Genomic DNA, 25,915 nt, shown 5'->3' with positions numbered 1-25,915 from the left:
CTTAAGGGGAAGCAGTTAGCCATTCATTGCTGAGTATGTCAGCTGTACATTTTTTTGAGGATGCCCTTCATCATGTTGAGAAAAGTCCCTTCTATCCCTAGGTTCCTGAAAATTATTTTTTTAATCATGAATTGGAATTTAACTTTCTCAAATTATTTTTCTGCATCAATTAAACGGTCATGTAGTTTTTCTTCTTTAGTCTAGTAAGTTCACAGATTAAATTGTCAATACTGAACAACCCCTCCATTCCCAGAATAAATCTTGTTTGGTCATGATGTATTATTCTTTTTTTATATTACTGAATTCAATTTGTAAATATTTTGTTGATGATTTTTCTATGATCATGAGGGGCAATGAGCTGGTTTCCTTTTCTTGTAATATCTTTGCTTTTAAATCAGGATAACGATAGCCTTATAAAATGAGTTCAAGCTTTTTCTTTCTTCATGCCTCTCTGTTTTATGTTGGATGAGTTTTGGTAATATTTGGTTTTTGAGGAATTGGTACATTCCATCTAAGTTGTTGAGTTTACATGTACAGATTTGTTCATACCATCTCTTATTATCTTTTCAATGTGTGTAGAGTCTAGTAATATCCATTCTTTCAGTCTGGATATTGGTAACTTGTGTCTTCTCTCTTTTTTTGGTCAGTCTTGATAAAGTTTTATCAATTTTATTGATTCTTTCAAAGGAATGGCTTTTTGATTATAGATTTTCTCTACCTGTTTTCAACTTAATTTTTATGCCCCTATCTTTATTTTTTCCTTCTTTCTTCTTGTTTTGGGCTTATTTTTGCTTTTCTTTTTCTAGTTTTCTTAAAATGAAAACTGAGGTCAAAGATTTGAGACGCTCCTTCTTGTCTAATATAAGCATTTTAATGCTGTAAAATTTCCTCTAAGCACTGGTTTAGCTGCATCTCACAAATTTTGTTGGATTGTATTTTCTCTTTTAACTTCAAAACATTTTCTAATTTCTTTTAAGACATTCTCTTTGTCCCAGGGATTATTTAAAAGTATATTGCTTAATTTCCAAGGGTTTTGAGAGCTTCTTGTTATCTTTCTGCTATTGATTCTATTATGTCAGAGAACATACTTTGCATTATTTCTAATTCTTTTAATTTATTATGACTTATGACCTAGGATATAGTCAATCTTGGTAAATCTTCCCTGGGCACTTGCAAACAATGTATATTGTGTTTTTGGGTGGAATGCTGTATAAATGTCAATTAGATCTAACTGATATTCTTTTAAAAAAAAATTCATTAGCACTATTATATTGCATCTTTACTTCTTGGATTCTTGATTACAATGATTATTAGGCAAATCCTTCCAAATTCTATTTGAATTACAGTAGTTTTGGAATGATAAATTTATAAGATCTGGTGTTCTTTTATATCTATATCTTCTATGTTCTTGTTGATTTTGTTCCCTAGTTTATATATTACCAAGAGAGAAGTACTGAAGTCCCCAACTATGATTGTTGATATGTATATTTCTTCTTTTACTTCTGACAGGCTTTGCTTCATGTATTTTGAAGCTTTGTGGTTAGGTGCATAAACAATGTCTGCTTAATTAACTGACTTCTTTATTGCTGTGAAATAATCTTTACCCTGGTCACTTCCTTTGCTCTGAAGTCTACCTTTATGTTTTTGTTGTTGTTTAGTCACTAAGTCATGTCTGACTCTTTGTGACCCCACAGACTGCAGCATGCCAGGCTTCCCTGTTCTTCACTATCATCCAGAGTTTGCTCAAGTTCATGTCCACTGAGTTGGTGATGCTATTTCACCATCTCATCCTCTGCCGCCTTGTCTGATAGCAATATAGCCATTCCAATTTTTTTATTAGAATTTTTAAAATATATCTTTTAAAATTCTTTACTATTTAATCTCTAAACCATACTTGAAGTGAGTTTCTCATATACAGCACATGTTGGGTCATGAATTTTTTTGGTCGATTTTGATAATTTGTTTTTCAGTTGGTATATGGGCAGAGGAGCCTGGCAGGCTACAGTCCATGAGTTGCAAAGAGTAGGCCACGACTGAAGCAACTTAGCATGATTTAGCACACAAGCACATATAGGTCCTTTACACGTAATGTAATTACTGATGTGTTTAAATTTACGCTAACCATTTTATTATTTGCTTTCTGTTTCTTTTTTTGTTCCTTTGTTTTCCTTGTCCTGCCTCTTTTGCTCTTTATTTGTACATTTTTTAGTGTTCCATTTTAATGTTTTGAGATTTTTTTTTTTACTATATTTCTTTATCCAGATTTTTAGTGTTTGCTCTAGGGATTATAATATACATACTTAATTTTTCACTGCCTAGATAAAATCAACATATTACTACTCTAAGTAGATTATAAAAAGAATACCATCATATAGCCACACGTTTGTAGAGTATTGTAGTTGTCCTATATATAACACCTCTATACAAAGAAAATCCCATCAGATATTATTATTTTTGCTTTTAACAATGAAACATACTTTATAGAACACAAGAAGAGTAATTTTATATTTAATTTATGTTGCTCTTTCCTCATTCCCAATGTTCTAAGTTTCCCTTTAGTATCATATCTCTTTTGCCTGAAAAACTTCCTTTAGCAATTCTTTTAAAGCAAGTCTGCTAGAAACAAAAATTCTCTTCATTTTCATTTACCCGAGAATGTCTGTTTTTTCCACTTTAGTCCTAAAGGATTTTTCTTGCTGGATATAGAATTCTGAGTTGCATTGTTTTTTTCAGCATTTCAAAATGTTCTGTTTCCTGGCCTTTATGTTTTTTAATGAAAAATTCATCTTCATTTGAATAATTGTTCCCCTATATAACACACATTTCCCTCCCCTTCTCTGGATTTCTGGACAAAAATCTCTTTTGATAACTTTTCTTTGCCTTTAGTTTTAAGCAGTTTGATTATGATGTGTCTGGGTGTTCTTTGGGTTTATCCTTTTTATTTTAGATCATTTTAGATCTTTTAAATCATTAATTTTTACTGATCTACTTTCTTGCCTGGAGAATCCCAGGGACGGGGGAGCCTGGTGGGCTGCCGTCTTTGGGGTCGCACAGAGTCAGACACAACTGAAGCGACTTAGCAGTCAAGATTATTAACTCTTTCTTCTGCTTTCTCCACTATGTCCTTGAAGCTATCTAGTGAACTTTTAAATTTGGTTATTGTATTTTTCAGGTTTTTGGTTATTGTGTTTTTCTCCAATTTCCACAAGTGGACTTCGTCTATTTCATTGTTGAGACTATCTTTCCATTCATTTCAAGAGTGTCTGGAATATTTTTCCAATGTCTACTTTAAAATCTTTGTTGGATAATTCCAAAATCTGTGTCCTTTTGGCATTGGTGTCTCTTGATTGTCTTTTCTCAATTTAGATTTTCCTGGTTTTTAGAATGCTAGATTTTAGGTCATAGCTTGGATATTTTGAAAACTGTGCTATGAAATACTGAGTCTTATTTAAATCCTATAAAAATGTTGATTTTTTTGTTTGGTTTTAGTAGTCAATTCATCTGGCTGGGATTAGACTGTAAGTTTCACCAAAATTTCTAGGTCTTGATTTCAATATCAGTTGTGTTTGCAAACACATTACAGTGTTATTTGCATCTGTACTGTATGTTGCCACCCAGTGGCCAGTAAAATTCCTGGGCAGTAATCTATCTTGTAAAATTAGTTCCCAAAGCATTTGCTATGATGCGGAAGGTCAGATTCACACATGCACAGCTTACCTCTATAGTTTTTCATGGTGGCTTGGGTGCTAGAGAATTGGGAAAAGAAATGAAAGAAATCACATGTGATTTCCGTACTTTCTCTGCTTACTGGGATGCCCCGGTGGCTCAGGCAGTAAGAATATTGTTTCCTTTGCTGTGCAAAAGCCTTTCAGTTATAGTAGGTTCCGTTTGTTAATTTTTGCTTTTATTTCCACTATTCTGGGAGATGGATTGAAAACGATATTGCTGTGATTTATGTCACAGAGTGGTCTGCCTACGTTTTCCTCTGAGTTTTATTAATATATATATAATTATATTTAAGCTTTTTTTTTTTTGCAGTTTGATGTAAAATTTTTCATTTACAACAATACTCCAAGAATAAAATAGCAAAAGGCTCTCTGATACCTACAAATTAAGAAAAATTTTAAACGATAATGAATAGTAGCCAATGAGTCACTATAACCTACTACAAAGTTTCCTTCACTTAATTTTGTAATTTAAGATAAACAGGTATTTAAGCCTGAAGAGTTACATAGATGGACATATCTTAATTTTTCCTTTGAACATCATTTACCAAATGGTCAGGAAATCTGGAAGCCTTACTGGGCTTCGAGGTCTCCCATGGAGGTATTACTCTCTCAAAACAGTATGTGATTCTTGTCCACTCTCTGGGACTTAAAACTAGACTTCTATAACAAAGCTACTAATTTATCACCATAAAGTTAGGTACCTAGCCAAAGGGAGCGGTAGTGTTTGGGCTGTCGGTCCTTCCACTCTGGCTTTTCCGCAGGGCTTCCCGGCCCTACGCTACGCAGGCAGTGGCCCGCATGTGATCCCATCTTTTGGCCTGGGCCTCGCCTCTCACTCCTCGGCAGTTCTTCGCCTGCAGTGGGCCAGGCCTCAAAGGAAAGCCTCGCTCATTTATGCGCCCTGCTAGTTATGCGTGTGTGAAAGATTAACGGCCCCCATTCCCGCGGCCAGGCCAAAATCAAACCCCTCGCTCCGCCCAGTTCCGCGACTGGAACACCCACATTGGCACCCGGGAAACTGTCCGGCTCGAGGGGAAGCCTTTGCGCACGCGCGCCACCCCGCCTGGCACGCCGCCCCGCCCCCAGCAGCGGCCTGGGCAGCCGCGGGCCAATCAGTGTGTACCTCGCCTCCACGTCCCACGCTGCGCTGTGCCCCGTCCACCTTTCTAGGCAGCAGTAACACACAATAGTCGGCCAGCGTTGTTGACGCTGGCAGCGTTCTTGTAAATCGTCACCCAGAGAAACGGCCTTCCCCCGCGGCGGCCTCTAAGCGCCTCCAGAATGACGGGAAGAGGCGGGTGGATGGGAGAGGGGGAGCCTTTCATTTTCAGGAAAAACTTTAACTCTGCCGACCTCCCCCGCACCCCTCTCAGGATAGAAACGTCCTTTGACTGCAGTGATAGGTGTTGTGTTAAAGGAAAGAGATAAATAGTTTTCAAACGGTAACACTTTCTTCCTTGAGAGGTAATGCGGGTACGTCCATACCCAGAATCCCCGAGATCTCGCGTGGCGTGTTTCCGGTCGCTGTGCTCTCGCCTGAGCAGTAGGGCGAGGCTCGGCGGTCTGGGAACTTTTCCCTCCGCTCCCGCTGTAGCAGGATCGTCTCACCCGAGGCCCATTTACCTCCGCAAATTAAGTGTCCTTGTATTCTGTGATTGTAAGAAGAATACTGCTTTTTTTTAAAAATGCCTGCTCCCTGCAAAACTGTCCAATAGTAAGTACATAAACGTATGTAAAAGAAAAACTCTCAATCTCGTCACCCAGAAATAACGTATTAACTTAGTTCTGTATAAACAGAGTTTTCGTACATACACATAAACTTTTTTTTCTTAATAGGAAAATATGAGCATATTCTGTTTTCCAAATGCCTTATATCTTTCCAGATAAAGTAGGTTACATTAGCGTTTTTAATGGCTGTATGGATTTAATGGCTATATGGATATAGTATTAATATGTTCAATCAGTTTCTAGATTGTTGGACTTTTAAGGTATTTACAGTTTTTCAGTTGTACAAACAATACTAGATGATTATTATACATAAACCTGTACATTTCCCTGATTTTCCTTAACATAAATTCATAGAAATACATTTACTGGGTCAAAGGGAATGCGCATTTAGAAAGTTCTATATGTTGTTACCAGACTCTTCCCTTGAAAAGTAGTAGTTTTCCACCAACATAGTGGGTGAACGATAGCTAGGTGGTCTTCTTGCAGGTCTTGAGTATTGTTAATCTTTGTGATCTTTATCACCTTAAAAAATATCTCTTATCACCTTTTCATCTTGTTTTGATTTGCATCTGGTTGACCAAGTGTAAAACTGAGCATCTTACATATATTTATTGGCTCTATTTTTGTGAATTGCCAGTTCATGATTTCTGCCTATCTGGAATATTAACGTTTTTTTTTAAATTATGAGAGCTTTTTGTAAATTAGGAATATTAACTTTTGTCTGAATGTAATCACAAATATTTTTACCTTTTTAAATTTGTCTTTTATAATATAGCTTGTGGTGTTTATTTGCTGAAAAGTTTTTCTTGTCTTCTTTTTCTATGTATGGCTTCCACCCCCCAATAAAACTTTTATTGAAGGAAAAAAGGCAGTCTAGGGAAAATAACATATGATGCCAGATGAACTAAAATAGCAAAGAATACAATTCATTTCTAAATTATTTGTACATTATCAATTTCAATTAAAATGCAAAAAAAGATACTTTATAGATAGAGCTCAAGAAAACAATACTAAAATTCACTTAAAAACTACATGTTTATAACTTTAAAAGAAAGTTATTTTAAGAGAGGAGAGAGAAGCAGAGTGAAGAATGGACTATGCCAATGATGTGTGGGCTAAGTAGAAAGACAAGAGGTACAAGAAAAGTACATGATAAGATTATATAAAATATATAACAAAATTTTATGTGTTCAATTTTGTATTATGTAAAAATTTTATATAGAATTAATCAGAATCAGAATCCATGCTACTGCTAAGTCACTTCAGTCGTGTCCGACTCTGTGCAACCCCAAAGACAGCAGCCCACCAGGGACCTCCGTCCCTGAGATTCTCCAGGCAAGACCACTGGAGTGGGTTGCCATTTCCTTCTCCAGTGCAGGAAAGTGAAAAGTGAAAGTGAAGTCACTCAGTCATGTCCGACTCTTCCGGACCCCATGGACTGCAGCCTACCAGGCTTCTCCATCCCTGGGATTTTCCAGGCAAGAGTACTGGAGTGGGTGCCATTGCCTTCTCAGAATCCATAAATAAGTGCAAATGAGTAGAAGTTAAAGCTGATGGGGTTGTTGTGAAGAAAGACATTTTTAGGTAGGTCTTTTTCTGTTTCCAGCTTTAATGTCATGCTTACCTGTGTATTTTCTTTTAACATTTTTAGATATCTTCTTAAAAATAGTTCAATATTTAGTCCTTTTGAAGTTCAGTTAGGAGGAAGAAGGGAAGAATCTAGCATGATTTTTTTTTCCCCCTAAATGACTTGGTTGCCCTACACTATTTATTGAACACCACCCAGTCTTCTCTCTGATTTAAAATTCTAAGTTTATACTGTACTAAATTTCCACATATACTTTATTTTCTATTCCATTGACTTGTTATTGGATAATAATATTGTTTTAATATACTTTTAAATTATTTTTAAACTGCTGGTAGGGTAAATCCATGGTTAATAGTCTTCTTTTTTGGAATATATTTTTAAAGAATTGTTTCTTAAAAATATTTTTGATGTATATAAAAGAAAATTTTGTCATATATGTACATTAAAAAATATAATGTGAAACAACCATCATAAGATCTATGACATGAGCTTGCATCAGTCTATATATTCCTCCCATTCTACTTATGCCATCCTCTCCATAGATATTTCTTCCATAGTAACTTTAAAATTGCTTTGTCAGATTTAAAGAGTTGTGATTTTGATTGGACTTGCATTAATTTTATAGATTAATTTAGGGGAGATGGGTATCTTTATAAAAATAATAAATAAGTAGTTTTTAACTGAGTGCTTTCTTTGTGTTCATTCATTCAATCCCCACAGCAACCCTATTATCATCATCCTCATTTTACAGATGAGAAGACTGAAGCATAAAGAGATTGAATAACTTATTGAAGGTCAAGAAACTTGTTGAAGGTCAAGCAACTAATTTGACTTAAAGTCAAATTCAGGCAGTTTGGTCCCAGAGCCTGTGCTGTTAACCTCTTATGTTGTATTGCCTCTCCACGGTATGCAGTCTGCTCATCTATAAGAGACATGCCATTCAATTTGCCTGCACCACTTCCTCATGTTCCAGTCTTTATCTTTTGTTAGTGAGCAGGCACCCACTTAACCCTCTTCCTTCCCCTACCATAGCTGATTGGACCAGGAGTAGGATTCAAACTGGCCCAATCAGATTCTCTCTTGAGAAATTTGCAATTAGTCTTACCTGGTCTCAACCTAGAAAGTGATGATACTAGCACATAAGGGAGGGAGAGATGTCTGACCCACATGCAAGTGTGTAGACCAAATAGGCCTGCAGAGAGCGACAGATAGAGAGCAGAAGAGTTACAAAGCCCTGGGTTCCTAGAAGTGAGTGGTAGGGAAGTTAGTTGCCTGGGGTTCTGGAACTTTCCGGGTCCTGGTTTGCCCTACTAAACCTATCTACACAAGGTACTACTCTTCAAATAAACTTCTCTTTCAATTTAAAGTCACCTAAATGATTCCTCTTTCTTTTGAAACCAAATATGCTGAATAGAAGTACGTGGCCCTCTGTTTACCCAAGCTTTCTTTTAATGTTTCCCAGTGGCATTTTCTTCATAGATCTATATATTTTTTGTTCAATTCATTCCTAAATGTATTTAAGGTGTTTTCCTCTTTACAGTGATAAATCTGTTGTTGTTGTCCCCTTTACATTTTAATCTACAAAAATTCTACTTTCATCAGTTGAGTCTGCCAAATGTCAATGACTTGTAAATGTGACATTAGCCTTTGAGGTGGATTTCAAAATGATATGTTTCCCACAAGGCATTTTTTTTTAGTTCTATACTTTCAGTTGTGCTGGTGATGATTCATTTGAGGATGATGATGATTCATCTGATGGTAGTGAGCCACGAGGATCCCAAAGAAGTATAGAGTTTCCTTGATTTAAAAAGAAAGTATCATATATGAATAGAAACATTGAGTTCCCAACAGTATTTAGCTAATGTTAGATAAAATGAAGAAACTTTCTTTTGGCTGTGCCATGCAGTTTGTGGGATCTTAGTTCCCTGACCAGCCATTGAACATAGGCCCTCAGCAGTGAGAGTCAGAGTCGTAACTGCTGGACCACAAGCAATTTCCTGAAAACTATTTTTATTTTTTTCTTTTTTAAAAATTTATTTTAATTGGAGGCTAATTACTTTACAATATTGTGGTGGTTTTTGCCATACATTCACATGAATCAGCCATGGGTGTACATGTGTTCCCCATCCTGAACCCCCATCCCACCTCCCTCCCCATCCCACCCTCAGGGTCATCCCAGTGCACCAGCCCTGAGCACCCTGTCTCATGCATCGAACCTGGACTGGCAATCTATTTCACATATGATAATATACATGTTTCAACGCTATTGTCTCAAATCATCCCACCCTTGCCTTCTCCCACAGAGTCTAAAAGTCTGTTCTTTACATCTGTGTCTCTTTTGCTGTCTTGCATAGCGTCATTGTTACCATCTTTCTAAATTCCATATATGTATGTTAATATACTGTATTGGTGTTTTTCTTTCTGACTTACTCTGTATAATAGACTCCAGTTTCATCCACCTCATCAGAACTGATTCAAATGCATTCTTTTTAATAGCCAAATAATATTCCTTTGTGTATATGTACCACAGCTCTGAAAACTCTTTTTATTAAGACCAGTCTTTCAGATACAAAACGATAAAACAATCAGTTCAGTTCAGTCACTCAGTCATGTCTGACTCTTTGAGATCCCCTGGACTACAGCATGCCAGGCCTCCCTGTCCATCACCAACTCCCAGAGTTTACTCAAACTCATGTCTATTGAGCCAGTGATGCCACCCAACCATCTCATTCCCTGTCATCCCCTTCTCCCATCTTCAATCTTTCCCAGCATCAGGGGCTTTTCCAATGAGTCAGTTCTTCACATCAAGTGGCCAAAGTATTGGAGTTTCAGCTTCAGCATCAGTCTGTCCAATGAATATTCAGGACTGATTTCCTTTAGGAGTGACTGGTTGGATCTCCTTGCTGTCCAAGGGATTCTCAAGAGTCTTCTCCAACACCACAGTTCAAAAGCATCAATTCTTGGCTGCTCAGCTTTCTTCACAGTCCAACTCTCACATCCATACATGACTACTGGAAAAACTATAGCTTTGACTAGATGGACCTTTGTTGGCAAAGTAATGTCTCTGCTTTATAATGTGCTGTCTAGGTTGGTCATAACTTTTCTTCCAAGGAGCAAGTGTCTTTTAATGGCGTCTTTTTCATGGCTGCAGTCACCATCTGCAGTGATTTTGGAGCCCCCCAAAATAAAGTCTGTCACTTTCCATTGCTTCCCCATCTATTTGCCATGAAGCGATGGGATGGGATGCCACGATCTTAGTTTTCTGAATGTTGAACTTTAAGCCAACTTTTCAGTCTCCTTTTTCACGTTCGTCAAGAGGCTCTTTAGTTCTTCGCTTTCTGCCATAAGGGCAGTGTCATCTGCATTTCTGAGGTTATTGATATTTCTCCTGGAAATCTGGATTCCAGCTTGAGCTTCATCCAGCCCAGGATTTCCCATGATGTACTCTGCATATAAGTTAAATAAGCAGGGTGACAATATATAGCCTTGATGTACTCCTCTTCCATATCCAGTTCTAACTGTTGCATCCTGATCTGTGTAAAGGTTTCTCAGGAGGCAGGTCAGGTGGTCTGGTATTCCCATCTCTTTCAGAATTTTCCACAGTTTGTTGTCATCCACATAGTCAAAGGCTTTGGCATAGTCAATAAAGCAGAAATAGATGTTTTTCTGGAACTCTCTTGCTTTTTTGATGATCCAGCAGATGTTGGCAATTTGATCTCTGGTTCCTCTGCCTTTTCTAAAACCAGCTTGAACATCTAGAAGTTCACAGTTAACATACTGTTGAAGCCTGGCTTGGAGAATTTTGAGTATTACTTTACTAGAGTGTGAGATCAGTGTAATTGTGTGGTAGTTTGAGCATTCTCTGAGGTTGGAAGGAGAACACCTTTTCCAGTCCTGTGAGCACTGCTGAGTTTTCCAAATTTGCTGGCATATTGAGTGCAGCACTTTCACATCATCATCATTTAGGATTTGAAATAGCTCGACTGGAATTCCATCTCCTCCACTAGCTTTGTTTGTAGTGATGCTTCCTAAGGCCCACTTGACTTCACATTCCAGGATGTCTGGCTCTAGGTGATGATCACACCGTCATGAGCAGCGCTTGCATGAGACCTTTTGAGGGAGGTCACCATTGCCATCATCTTCATTACCTCCACCATAGTTTGGCCCCAGGTAAATAACGGAGGGAACACAGCCCCACCCATCAACAGAAAATTGGATAAAACAGTAGGGGACATTATTTGGATAAATATTTCAAATATAGTAGACAAAAATGTAAGGGTTAGAGAAATTGACTTCTCATTCTTAATATAGTCATGTAAATTTATCCAAACCCTCTGGGTCAAGTGTGTTTCAGAATTCAAAATTGTTGGGATTTTAGGCAGGAATATAGTGTATATACCATATTTTCTGTAACACTTCAGTGGGGTCTAGAGCAGCATCTTAAAATCAAACATCAAACATGCCACAAAAAATGCGTTAGTATTAACACTAATTTGGATAAAGCTATATGACCTATATAGTAACCACATATATGTTCAGGTAAGATTTTGCTGCTAAATGAATTTGACTCAAACTTGTGAAAAACTTTAGGTTTCTAAAGATTTTTTGGATTTTGGAATTTTAGTAATAGTCTATAGATCCGTACAAGTGAATATGTTCTGATTTCAACATCTGGTGAGCACTGGGGGTCAATTACAGTGTTCTTTGAAGTCCTGGCTGGGTTAGATAGTCTGTGGTTTGGGTGTTTAGTCTGAAAGCAAGAGAGTACACTTTTAGAAAAACAAAATACAGACTTTGAAGTAATTATTGAAAAAATAATGTTTAAAGTACCTTAACTTGCATTCTTAACCTTTGTCATCAGTCATTATTTCAATGTGTGGTGTATTTTTTTGGTTGAAAAGAACTGCAATAAACAATAATACTTTCTATAAAATCTTAATATTAAAAATTGCCTTAAATGATCCTTGGTGTTTTCATCTTTTATTTCTAGCATATAGAAGTACTTCCTTCTAAATATCCTATGACTGTAAAGATACTATTTCAGTTGAGTCTTTTAAGGTGTCAAAATTAAGGAACGTATTCAGTCATCATATACATTGAGTGCTTAGTCTGTATCAGACTGTACTAAGTGCTGGGAATATCGTTTGGTGGAAAAGAAGCACACATAAATAGGACATTATAATATCCTGTGATAAGTGATGTGATAGGGTAAGTACAGTGTACCATGAACACCATGTTCTAGGGTAAGGGAAGGACTAGAAGTTAACAATGAAATTAGGCATGTGAAATGGGGAGGGAAATTTTAAAATGTTCTGAGACAGTGATTTTCCACATACAATTCATTGACAAGCTGAATCAACATCACTTGGGAATTTGTCAGAAATGCAGATTCTCAGGACTTATTTCAGACTTCCTGAATTTAAAACTCTGAAGTTGGAGCCTGCTGCTGCTGCTGCTAAGTCGCTTCAGTCGTGTCTGACTCTGTGTGATCCCGTAGATGGCAGCCCACCAGGCTCCTGCGTCCATGGGATTCTCCAGGCAAGAGTACTGGAGTGGGTTGCCATTGCCTTCTCCGAAGTTGGAGCCTAGCAGTCTGTTTTAATAAACCTGATCATCCCTGTGGTTCTGAGGTACACTACTGTTTGAGACCCACTGTTATGAATAGTAAATATGAAAAAAATCAGAGCACATACGCAATCTGCTATAAATGGCAAGATGTTTAGTGTAATTGAATGGCATTATTCACTATTTAGTGTGTCTGGATGGGAGTGGTGTGGCAGTGTGGAGGAGTCATGGAAATGAAAGATAAGGTTGGAAAGATAAGCATGCTTCATTTGGGTCTTATCAGTCATGTTAAAGAGTCTGGACTTAATTTATTCAACAAATGTTTATTTTATATCTACACTATAGTACAGTGTACAAAATAGATTCCCTGCTCTCAGGAAACTTAGCCTTGTTGTTCAGTCGATCAGTCGTTTCCAACTCTTTGCAACCCCATGGACTACAGCATGCCAGGCTTCCCTGTCCTTCACTTAGCCTAAGAAGCAAATAAAAATATATATTTGTATATCAGGTGGTAAAAAAATGCCATGACACAACAACATGGATGAATCTCCAAGGAATAATGTTATGTGGAAGAGGCCAATCCCCAAAAGTTAATATATATGATTACATTTATATAACATTCTTGAAATAAAAACAACTAGAAATGAACTGGTTAGTGGTTGCTGAGGGTTAGAAGGGAGTAGAGGTTAGAGGGTCGTGGGTGTGGCTGTAAAAGAGCACCATGAAGCCTTGATAGAACTGGAAATGTCCTGTATCTTGGCTGTATCAACAGCAATATTGCACTGTAGTTTTGTAAAATGTGGCCACTGGGGGATACTGAGTAAAGGGTACACAGGATCTCTATTATTTCTTGCAAGTGCTTATGAATCTACAATTATTTCAAAATAAAAAAGGTTTTATGAATACTAAATCAGGATAGAGTATTGAAAAGATGAGGGGATTTATTTTATATGGGATAGTTAGGAAAGACCTAGGTGACGAAGGTAGAGCATTACGTAGGAATACTTGGAGAATGTTAGAAATACAAAGACCCTGAGATAGGGTGTGCTCGGTGTGTGTGAGGAATAGTAAGGACAACATTGTAGATATGATAGGTGAGCAAGAGGGAGAGCAGTAGGAAATGAGATCAAAGAGTTGGTGGAGGTGGTAATGGTGGAAACATCATATAAGGGGTTATAGTCACAAAGACTTTTCATTCTGAGTAAAATGGGAAGCTGTAGGAAAAGTAACAATCCAACTTAACCTTTTAAATGCTTTGCTTCACAGGGTGAAAAATTGACTAAGTGAAAGGAACATGAGATTATCGAGGTTTGGTCCAAGGTGGCAAGAGGAGGAGGTAGTGAGAAGTAGTGTGACTGGTAGTGTGAATAAGTTTTGTAGTACAGTTGACTGGATGTTCTAATGAATCGGATGTGGGATGTGTGAGAAGGAGAGGAGTCAAGTGTGGTTCTAAGATTTGGGCCTGAGCAAGTGGAAGAATGGTGTTACTGTTTTATGAAGTGGTAAATTTGAAGGAAGAGCACTCTAGGGCAGAAGATTAGCAGTTTAGTTTTGGGCTTGTTGAAATGCCTGTAGACATACAAATGGAGATGGGAAATAGCCTGTGGGATATGTAGTTTGCATAGGAGTTGAACCCGACATAGGAATTTCGGAGGCAGCAGCATGTAAATGGCATTTAAAGTCATGGACTAGATGAAAACTTCAATGAGTGAGTGTGTAGATAGGAAGAGAAGAAGTTTAGGCAGTGAGTCCTGGACACTTGAATTTTTAGAGGTTAAGAAGATAAAGGAGAATTCAGCAAAGAATGCTGAGAAAGAATGGCCGTTGAGGTAGAAGGAGAACCGAAGAGGGAGGTGACTTGGAGATTTAGTGACAAAACTATTTCAAGAAGAAGAAACCAACCAATAAATCAAATGCTAGTGTTAGGTGGTATGAGATATGAACTGAGATTTCTCCTTGAGATTTGACTGCATGGAGGTCATTGTTGATTCTGGTAAGTGCAGTTTTTATGACACAGTGGGAGGAAAATCTGATTGGAGTAGGCTCAAGAGAGAAAGGAGAGTCAGTAAAAATTAAGTGTAAACAATTCTTTGAAAGTGCTTTGATCAGGGATAAGAAGGTGCAAAGAGAAGAGGCAGAAACTCTACCCTAAGAACAGTGGGGAGTCCATGGAGAACTCTTGGTGTCTACCCTTTCAAGGACAGTTTAAAATACTTGACATGACTGCTTTGTTAATGTGTTTTCATTAGCTATTACATGCAAGAAAAAGTTAGCTAACATCTTAATTTTATGTCCTATGAAACAATGTCATTGAAAGTAAATAACTCAAGTTTTTAAAGAATATTGGATGTCAGGTTTTGATTGTCTGCCTTAAGTAATAAGAGATTTGTTCTATGTCTCTGTGTGTGTGTGCGTGTGCATATGTATATATACAGTTGATCCTTGAACAACTTGGGACTGAACTGTGAAGGCAGTTTAAACGCATAATTTTTCAAAAAATATATTCAAAACTTTTTTTAGATTTGTGACAGTTTGAAAATAACTCAAAAATTGTGTAGCCTAGAAATATCAAAAAGAAGTAAGGTGTGTCATGAATGCATAAAATATACACAGGTACTAGAGTATTTTATCATTTGCTGAAGTATCATTTACTGGATGGTAGTTCATAACATTGTGCAGGAGGTGCTGACCAAGACCATTTCCAAGAAAAAGAAATGTAAGATGGCAAAGTGCTTGTCTGAGGAGGTATTACAAATAGCTGAGAAAAGAAGAGAAGCAAAAGGCGAAGGAGAAAGGAGAAACCTAACTGAATGTGGAGTTCCAGAGAATAGCAAGGAGATATAAGAAAGCCTTCTTAAGTAAACAATGCAGAGAAATAGAGGAAAACAATAGAATGGGAAAGACTAGAGATCTCTTCAAGAAAAGTAGAGATACCAAGGGACTATTTCATGCAAAGATAGGCACAATAAAGGACAGAAAGAGCAAGGACCTAACAGACGCAGAAGAGATAAAGAAGAGGTGGCAATACTACACAGAAGAACTGTACAAAAAAAGGTCTTAATGACCCAGATAATCACGATGGTATGATCACTCACCTAGAGCCAGACATTGTTTAATGCGAAGTCAAGTGGGCCTTAGGAAATATCACTACGAACAAAACTAGTGGAGGTAGTGGAATTCTAGCTGAGCTATTTCAAATCCTAAAAGATGATGCTGTGAAAGGGCTGCACTCAATATGCCAGCAAATTTGGAAATCTCAACAGTGGCCACAGGACTGGAAAAGGTCAGTTTTCATCCCAGTCCCCAAAAGCAATGCCAAAGAATGTTCAGACTGCTGTACAACTGTGCTCATTTCACATGCTAGCAAGGTAATGCTTAAAATCCTTCAAACTAGGCTTCAACAGTAAATGAACCAAGAAATTCCAGGTGTTCAAGCTGGATTTAGAAAAGGCAGAGTAACCAGAGATCAAACTGCCAACATCCATTGGATCATAGAAAAAGCAAGAAAATTAAAAAAATATATATGCTTCATTGACTATGCTAAAGCCTTTGACTATGTGGATCACAGCAAACTGTAGAATATTCTTAAAGAGATGGGAATACCAGACCATCTTACCTGTCTCCTGAGAAACCTGTATGCATATCAAGAAGCAACAGTTAGAACTGGACATGGAACAGACTGGTTCAAAATTGGGAAAGGACTACGTCAAGGCTGTATACTGTCACCTTGCCTATTTAACTTATATTCAGAGAACATCAAGAGAAATGTCAGGCTGGATGACTCACAGGCTGGAATTAAGATTTCTGGGCGAAATACCAACAACCTCAGATATGCAGATGAAACCACTCTAATGGTAGAAAGTGAAGAGGAACTAAAGAGCCTTTTGATGAGGGTAAAAAAGGAGAGTGAATAAGCTGGTTTAAAACTCAACATTCAAAAAATGAAAATCCTGCTATCTGGTCCCATCACTTCATGGCAAATAGATGGGGGAAAAGTGGGAACCACGACAGACTACTTTTCTTGGGCTCCAAAATCATTGTGGATGGTGACTGCAGCCATGAAATTAAAAGACGCTTGCTCTTTGGAAGAAAACCTTTGACAAACGTAGACAGCATATTAGAAAGCAGAGACATCACTTTGCTGACAAGTCTATAGTCAAAACTGGTTTTTCCAGTAGTCATGTATGGATGTGAGAGTTGGACCATAAAAAAGGCTGAGCACTGAAGAACTGATGCTTTCAAATTGTGGTGCCAGAGAACACACTCTAAGGACAGTGAACGCACTCACTGTCCTCACCCTTGGACAGTGAGGAGATCATCCAGTCAAACCGAAAAAAAAATCAACTCTGAATATTCACTGGAAGTATTGATGATGAAGCTGAAGCTCCAGTACTTTGGCCACTTGATGTGAAGAGCCAACTCACTGGAAAAGACCCTGATGCTGGGAAAAATTGATGGCAGGAGGAGAAGGGGGTGACAGAGGATGAGATGGCTGGATGACATAATTGACTCAATGGATATGAGTTTGAGCAAACTCCGGAAGATAGTGAAGGACAGGTAAGCCTGGCGTGCTGCAGTTCATGGAGTCGCAAAGAGTCACACTTGACTTACTGGCTGAACATCAACAACTATAAAATATATACAAGTCTATTATAAAAAGTTCAAATTTTTTCAAAATTTACACAGACACTTACAGACCATACATGGAAACATTCCCAGTTAAGAAAAAGATAAACAAACATAAAGATGCAGTACTAAATCATAACTGCATAAAATTAACTATGACACATAGCGTACTACTTTGATAATTTCATAGCTACCTCCTGTTGCTATAACAATGAACTCTAGTGTTTCGTGTTGCAAGTAAAACTCTATGTGACACTAAATATCTCCATGTGAGCAGTTGTGTCTCTAGTAAATTCTATATTGCAGTAAAAAATTATCTCTTATGGTTTTCAAAGATTTTTCGTGTTTAGTGCAATGCCGTAAACTTTGAATAACACCAAGGACCCATATGAAGTGCTGCTAATGATCCTGGAAGTTCTTACAAGAAGCAGAGTCATTATATTACAAGAAAAATTTGAACTGTTTGATATGCAGCATAGATTGATCTGTTTGATCTGCAGCTGTGGTTACCCACCATTTCAAGATATAGAAATCCAGTGTAAAGACCATTGTTTAAAAGGGAAAAGGAAAATGAAACCATAGCTGCAGCTACAGAAACTTGTAACTGTTGCAAAACTTTGCACTGTTGATGAAATGCCTTTTTATCTCATATTGAAAATGTAACCCTTTTGTGTGGGTGAAGTATTGTTGTAAGAAAGACTTATCTATGGAGTCTAATATGATTCCAGAAAAAATGAAGTCATATGACAACTTAAAAGGAAGGTGAAAGACCTAAAGCTGGAAAAATTAATGTCAGCAAGAATAGTTTGATAATTTTAAAAAGAAGTTTGGCTTTAAAATGTCAAGATAATAGAAGAAGAAGCTTCTGCTCAGCAACAGACAGCAGAAAAGTTGTCATTAAAAGAATCCTTGAGGAGGAAGGATGTCTGCCTAAACAAGTTTTTAATGCAGACAAAAGTATTCTGTTCTGGTGGGGGGAGGGGCATGCCACAAAAGACATTTATTAGTAAGGAAGAGAAGTGAGCACCAGCATTTAAGGAAAGGATAAGCTAACTTTACTATTTTGTGCAAATGCAGTCCAGTTTATGATCAGGACTGCCCTTATCTATAAAGCTGCTAACTCCTAAACCATGAAGGGAAAAGATAACACCAGTCTTTTGGTTTTACAATAAGAAGGCCTACACTACCAGAACACTTTTTCTTGATTGGTTCTGTCAACGTTTTGTCTCTAAAGTCAGGAAGTACCTTTGCCAGTAAGTAATTGCCTTTTAAATTTCTTTTGATACTGGACAATGCCTTTGGCCACTTCAGACCTCAAGAGTTCAACTCCAAAGGTGTTGAAGTGGTTGCTTGCCACTAGACACGTCTGTAATCCAGCCTCTAGATCAGGGGTCATGTGAAAGTGTTAGTTGCTCAGTCGTGTCTGACTTTTTGTGACTCCGTGGACTGTCATGGAGCTTGCTAGGCTCCTCTGTCCATTGAATTCTCCAGGCAAGAATAGTGGAGTGGGTAGCCATTCCTTTCTCCAATGGATCTTCCTGACCCATGGATCAAACCCAGGTCTCCTGCATTGCAGGCAGTTTCTTTACCATTGAGCCACCAAGGAATCCCAGATCAAGGGGTTATAAGGAACTTTAAACCTCATTATGTATGGTACTTTATGGAAAAGATTGTCAGTGCTATGGAAGAGAAACCCAATAGAAGATCATAAAAGTCTGGAAGGATTATACCATTGAATATATGCCATCACTGTTGTACAAAAAGCACTGAAAGCCATCAAACCTGAAAGGATAAATTCCTGCTGGAGAAAACTGTGTCTAGCTGTTATGCATGACTTCACAGAATTTACAACAGAACCAGTCAAGGGGATCGTGAAAGAGATTATGGATATGGCAACAAAGGTAGCGAGGGGGAGTGAAGAGTTTCAAGATCTAGATCTTGGAGAAATTCAAGAGCTAGTAGACACCACATCAGAGGAATTAACAGAAGATGACTTGGTGGAGAAGAGTGCTTCTGAACCAAGACCAGAAAATGAGGAAGATGTAGAAGAAGCAGTGCCAAAAAACAAATTGACATAAGACAATCTGGCAGAAAGGTCCCAATTATTCAAGGCTACTTTTGACTTCTTTTATGACCTCAGGACTTCTATCATATGGGCACTGAAACTAAAGCAAATAGTGGTGGCTACCATATAGAAACATTTTTAGAAAAATGAAAAAGCAAAAAAGTCATTCAGAAATTACAATATTTCCTTAAAGTTACACTGAGTGTTCCTGTCTCTCTTGCTTCCCCTTCCATCTTCTCCACCTCTTCCACCCCTAAGACAGCAAGAGCAACCCCTCCTCCTGCTCTTTCCCAGATTACTCAATGTGAAGACAAGGATGAAGATCTTTATGATTCACTCTCACTTAGTGAGTGGTAAATCATCATGCTAATAGTAAATCATTATTGAAGTAGTAAACTTGTGTATGTGTCTTCGTGTGAAAATCTAAAAACTGTGGGGCAAAAACTGTATGAGACTTTTTTTGTGTCTCCATCATTATTGCCTAAGTGTTCATATTACAGAATATCATGTGGTTTGTGGTATATGAACGTTTTTAGAGAAAGGAAAAACCAAAAAAGTCAGACAGAAACTATGATGTATTTCCTTTGTGTTGCATTGAGTATTCCTGTCTCCCTTTCTACCTCGTCCACCTCTGCCACATAAGACAGCAAGACCAATGCATCCTCTTCCTCCTCAGCTTACTCAGTGGGGAGACATGTGGATTAAATGAAATATTATACATTAAGGATTTATTATACAGCAGTAACAAAAGGTACATTTGATTTGATTTTTTAAAAGCAAAACTACTAATTCTTTCACAACTAACTAGTTCACATCTAATGTTCCCATATATATACATATCTCAAAAAAAAAAAAAACCCTTTAATGTAGATTTGCATGAAAATATTACTTGGTTCCAGAAAGAAATATAGAAGTAAAATCAGTTTTAGTAATTGTTTTCCAATTTAGAACATTATGTTGGCTAGGATTCTGCTTTTAATAAACTAGTCTCTTAAAGATATAGATGTAAAACCTAGAGATTGGGGAGGGGATGACCTATGAGACAGGAGATTTGGACATCTCTGCCATGTGGGCTGAGTAGTATATAAGCCAGTTTACAGAGAAAATAGTTGTATGTAACATTCACCAAGAATTTAATATCAAACTACCAGGCTTTGCAGAGAGAGAACCTGGATCATGGAAAAAGCAAGAGAGTTCCAGAAAAACATCTATTTCTGCTTTATTGACTATGCCAAAGCCTTTGACTGTGTGGATCACAATAAACTGTGGAAAATTCTGAAAGAGATGGGAATACCAGACCACCTGACCTGCCTCTTGAGAAATCTGTATGCAGGTCAGGAAGCAACAGTTAGAACTGGACACGGAACAACAGACTGGTTCCAAATAGGAAAAGGAATTCGTCAAGGCTGTATATTGTCACCCTGCTTATTTAACTTATATACAGAGTACATCATGAGAAAAGCTGGACTGGAAGAAGCACAAGCTGGAATCAAGATTGCTGGGTGAAATACCAATAACTTCAGATATGCAGATGACACCACCCTTATTGCAGAAAGTGAAGAGGAACTAAAAAGCCTCTTGATGAAAGTGAAAATGGAGAGTGAAAAAGTTGGCTTAAAGCTCAACATTCAGAAAACGAAGATCATGGCATCCGGTCCCATCACTTCATGGGAAATAGATGGGGAAACAGTGGAAACAGTGTCAGACTTTATTGTTTTGGGCTCCAAAATCACTGCAGATGGTGACTGCAGCCATGAAATTAAAAGACACTGACTCCTTGGAAGGAAAGTTATGACCGACCTAGATAGCATATTCAAAAGCAGAGACATTACTTTGCCAACAAAGGTCCGTCTAGTCAAGGCTATAGTTTTTCCTGTGGTCGTGTATGGATGTGAGAGTTGGACTGTGAAGAAGGCTGAGCGCCAAAGAATTGATGCTTTTGAACCGTGGTGTTGGAGAAGGCTCTTGAGAGTCCCTTGGACTGCAAGGAGATCCAACCAGTCCATTCTAAAGGAGATCAGCCCTGGGATTTCTTTGGAAGGACTGATGCTGAAACTGAAACTCCAGTACTTTGGCCACCTCATGCAGAGTTGACTCATTGGAAAAGACTCTGATGCTGGGAGGGATTGGGGGCAAGAGGAGAAGGGGACGACAGAGGATGAAATGACTGGATGGCATCACTGACTCGATGGACATGAGTCTGAGTGAACTCCGGGAGTTTGTGATGGACAGGGAGGCCTGGCGTGCTGAGATTCATGGGGTCGCAAAGAGTCGGACACAACTGAGCGACTGATCTGATCTGATCTAATCTGAACCTGCCCAAAGCTCTGTAGTTTGTAAGTAAGAGAAGTGGGTTTTGAACCCAGACAGTTTATATTAGAAGCACAGGAACTTCACCTCCATCCTCACAGAAAAAAAGGAATAAAACTGAGATAAAGAGGAAGAAATTGAGATAACAAATGGCAAGAGTTCTGCTTAAAGTTGCATAAGCAGAGAGCAAAAAGGGAAGTTATTATAAAGACACAATAAACCTGGTTACCTCCCAGAATCCAAGGGCAAGGTCTCTGGAAGGACTTTGAATTGATGATTCATCAGGAAGCAGGCAGGATGTCTCACTGGATGGCAGAATTCATAGTGTCTGTAGTATATATTGGGGCTTCTATAAATAAAATCTTTTATTTTCAATTACGTTCTTTTCCATAAATGTACAGTAGCATAAATATCAGTCAATAACACAAATTTCCTTCAGGTATAAAAGAAGCAGCACCAGCCTAGGAGTCTGAAGATTTGGATTTTGTTCATAAACATTCATGGAACATAAATGTTCATGAAAACTTTGAGGAGTGATAGAGTACGCTTGATATGTTTAGTATCTTGGTGGCAGTGTTGGTTTCACAGGTATATACATATATCAAAATAGTGTACACTTTAAATGTGCAATTATACCTCAATAAAGTTGTTTACTCTTTTTTTTGAAGTACAGTTGATTTACTATGTTGGGTTAGTTTCTGGTGTAGAGAAAAGTTATTTAGTTATATATATATGCCAAAGCCTTTGACTGTGTGGATCACAATAAACTGTGGAAAATTCTGAAAGAGATGGGAATACCAGACCACCTGACCTGCCTCTTGAGAAACCTATATGCAGGTCAGGAAGCAACAGTTAGAACTGGACATGGAACAGACTGGTTCCAAATAGGAAAAGGAGTGCGTCAAGGCTGTATATTGTCACCCTGCTTATTTAACTTCTATGCAGAGTACATCATGAGAAACGCTGGGCTGGAAGAAGCATAAGCTGGAATCAAGATTGCCGGGTGAAATATCAATAACCTCAGATATTCAGATGACACCACCCTTATGGCAGAAAGTGAAGAGGAACTAAAAAGCCTCTTGATGAAAGTGAAAGTGGAGAGTGGAAAAGTTGGCTTAAAGCTCAACATTCAGAAAACGAAGATCATGGCATCTGGTCCCATCACTTCATGGGAAATAGATGGGGAAACAGTGTCAGACTTTATTTTTTTGGGCTCCAAAATCACTGCAGATGGTGATTGTAGCCATGAAATTAAAAGACGCTGATTCCTTGGAAGGAAAGTTATGACCAACCTAGACAGCATATTCAAAGCAGAGACATTACTTTGCCAACAAAGGTCCGTCTAGTCAAGGCTATGGTTTTTCCTGTGGTCATGTATGGATGAGAGTTGGACTGTGAAGAAAGCTGAGCGCTGAAGAATTGATGCTTTTAAACTGTGGTATTGGAGAAGACTCTTAAGAGTCCCTTGGACTGCAAGGACATCCAGCCAGTCCATTCTAAAGGAGATCAGTCCTGGGTGTTCTTTGGAAGGAATGATGCTAAAGCTGAAACTCCAGTACTTTGGCCACCTCATGAGAAGAGTTGACTCATTGGAAAAGATCCTGATGCTGGGAGGGATTAGGGGCAGGAGTAGAAGGGGACGACAGAGGATGAGATGGCTGGATGGCATCACTGACTTGATGGACGTGAGTTTGAGTGAACTCAGAGAGTTGGTGATGGACAGGGAGGTCTGGTGCTGCAATTCATGGGGTCGCAAAGAGTTGGGCACGACTGAGCAACTGAACTGAACTGATGTACATATTCTTTTTTGTTTTCCGTTATGGTTTATTACATGATATTGAATACAGTTCTCTATGCTATACATAGAACCTTGTTGTTTATCTATTTTATATATAGTAGTTTGTATTTGCTAATCCCAAACTCCTAATTTATTCTTCCCCTACCACCTTTCCCCTTTGCCAACCAAAAGTTTGTTTTCTATGTCTGTGAGTCTGTTTCTATTTCATAAGTAAGTTCTTTTGTGTCATGTTTTAAACTCTACATATAAGTGATAAGCATATGGTATTTGTCTTTCTTTCTGACTTCCTTCACTTAGTATGGTCATCTGTAGAGCCATTCATGTTGCTGCAAATGGCATTATTTCATTCTTTTCCATGGTTGAGTAGTATTTCATTATGTCTATATGGCACATCTTTATCTTTTCGTCTGTCAGTGGACATTTAGGTTGCTCCCATGTCTTGGCTATTGTAAATAGTGCTGCAGTGAACTTTGAGGTGTATGTATCTTTTTGAATTAGAGTTTTCTGCAGATATATGCCCAGGAGTGGGATTGGTGATCATATGGCATCTCTACTATTAGTTTTTTAAGGAACTGCATACTGTTTTCCATAGTAGCTGTGCCAATTTATATTCCTACCAACAATGCAGGAGAGTTCCCTTTTCTCCACACCCTCTCCAGCATTTATAATTTGTAAACTTTTTAACGATGGCCATTCTGAGCAGTCTGAGGTGGTACTTCATTGTAGTTTTGATTTGCATTTCTCTAACAATTAGCAATGTTGAACATCTTTTCACGTGCCTATTGGCCATCTGTGTATCTTCTTCAGAAAGTGAAAGTTGCTCAGTTGCGTCCAGCTCTTAGAGACCCCATGGACTATGCAGTCTGTGAAATTCTCCAGGCCAGAATACTGGAGTAGGTCACCTTTCCCTTCTCCAGAGGATCTTCCCAACCCAGGGATTGAACCCAGGTCTGCATTGCAGGCAGATTCTTTACCAGCTAAGCCACAAGGGAAGCCCAAGAACATTGGAGTGGATAGCCTATCCCTTCTCTAGTGGATCTTCCTGACCCAGGAATCAAACCGGGGTTTCCTGCATTTCAGGCGGATTCTTTACCAAGTGAGCTATCAGGGAAGCCCAGCTATTTAGGTCTTCTGTCCATTTTTTGATTGGGTTTATTGTTGTTGTTCTTGAGTTATATGAGCTATTTGTATATTTTGGAAATTAAGCTTTCGCTGGTTACATCTTTTGCAAGTTTTTTTTCCCATTCCCCAGTTGTCTTTTCATTTTCTTTTATGGTTTCATTTGCTGCATAGTAGCGTTTAAGTTTGGTTAGGTCTTATTTGCTTATTTTTGCTTTTATTTGTATTGCCTTGGGAGATTAACTTATAGAGCATTTGTGCAATTTATGTCAGAGAATGTTTCTCTATTTTTTTCTAGGAGTTTTATGGTGTCATATCTTACGTTTAAGTCTTTAAGTCATTATTAGTTAATTTTTTGTGTGTGATGTGAGGATATGTTCTAAATTCATTAATTTATATGTGTCTGCCCAATTTTCCCAATACCACTTGCTGTAGAGACTGTCTTTTCTCCATTGTATATTCTTTTTTTTTTTTGAACCTTTAATGAGAAAAAAATATAATATCAAGCTCAAAAACATAGTGTGTTTGTTGTGTCAATAGGCCAAGAATTAGGGATACATAGGATAGGACTAGCAAACAAGATACATGTAAACAAAGGTACACATGATCATAGAGTGAAAAACCGGTGCCTGGCACAATTTTAAGTCTCAGTTTCCTCATCATGGGCTTCTCTGGTGATTCAGTTGGTAAAGAATCTGCTTGTAACACTGGAGACCCAGGTTCCATCCCTGGGTTGGGAAGATCTCCTGGAGAGGGGAATGGCAACCCACGCCAGTATTCTTGTCTAGAGAATTCCATGGACAGAGGAGCCTGGCAGGCTACTGTCCAGGGTGTCACAAAGAGTCAGACATGACTGAGCAACTAACATACTTTCCTCACCACTCAGCAACCAACATGTTGGGGATCCCATGGCTGATGGGGAATAGACATCCTGACTCTGGGCATTGCAGGATGCCCTCCAACATATCCACCTCCAGCAGTATATGGTGCCTCTTTCTCAGAAATTTCTTGTCATGCTTATATCCCTGAATCGTCTCTTTGGGCACCTTGATCAGATGCAGGCTGTTGGCAGCCTCCAGAAGCACTTCCCACTCCACTTTGAGTATCATACATGCTATGAAGTTGGGGTTGAACTCCACAGGGTTGGTATGGACCTCAGTGGCCATGCAGAGGGAAGCCACAGGGCCTCACTCCCCACACATGCAAGCTCAGCAGATTGTGGGTGAGCAGCTTCATGTTTATGTTACATGCTCTTGCAAAGCTGGAACCAGGAGCTCCATTGTATATCCTTCCCTCCTCTATTGAAGATTAGTTGACCAAAGGTGTGTGGGTTTATCTCTGAGCTCTCTATTCTGTCCCATTGATTGAGATGTATGTTTTTGTGCCAA

At 38.3% G+C, this 25,915-nt stretch overlaps 1 long non-coding RNA gene and 1 pseudogene across 1 annotated transcript in view; one reads left to right on the top strand and one right to left on the bottom strand.

Moving 5' to 3' along the window:
- Positions 1-5,227: 5,227 nt before the first annotated feature.
- Positions 5,228-25,915, top strand: part of LOC113901348 — a 136,592-nt gene continuing 115,904 nt past the window's right edge. Inside the window, exon 1 of the long non-coding RNA XR_003513391.1 lies at positions 5,228-5,442. This is a non-coding gene — a long non-coding RNA (uncharacterized LOC113901348). The remainder of the gene's footprint in view (positions 5,443-25,915) is intronic.
- LOC113901347 lies at positions 25,351-25,903 on the bottom strand (annotated as a pseudogene).

The sequence above is a fragment of the Bos indicus x Bos taurus genome, chromosome 11 (assembly GCF_003369695.1).
Source record: "Bos indicus x Bos taurus breed Angus x Brahman F1 hybrid chromosome 11, Bos_hybrid_MaternalHap_v2.0, whole genome shotgun sequence".
NCBI classification, from domain to species: Eukaryota; Metazoa; Chordata; class Mammalia; order Artiodactyla; family Bovidae; genus Bos; species Bos indicus x Bos taurus.
The sequence above is the reverse complement of the archived record's forward strand: the minus strand, read 5'-3'. Positions and strand labels throughout refer to the sequence as shown.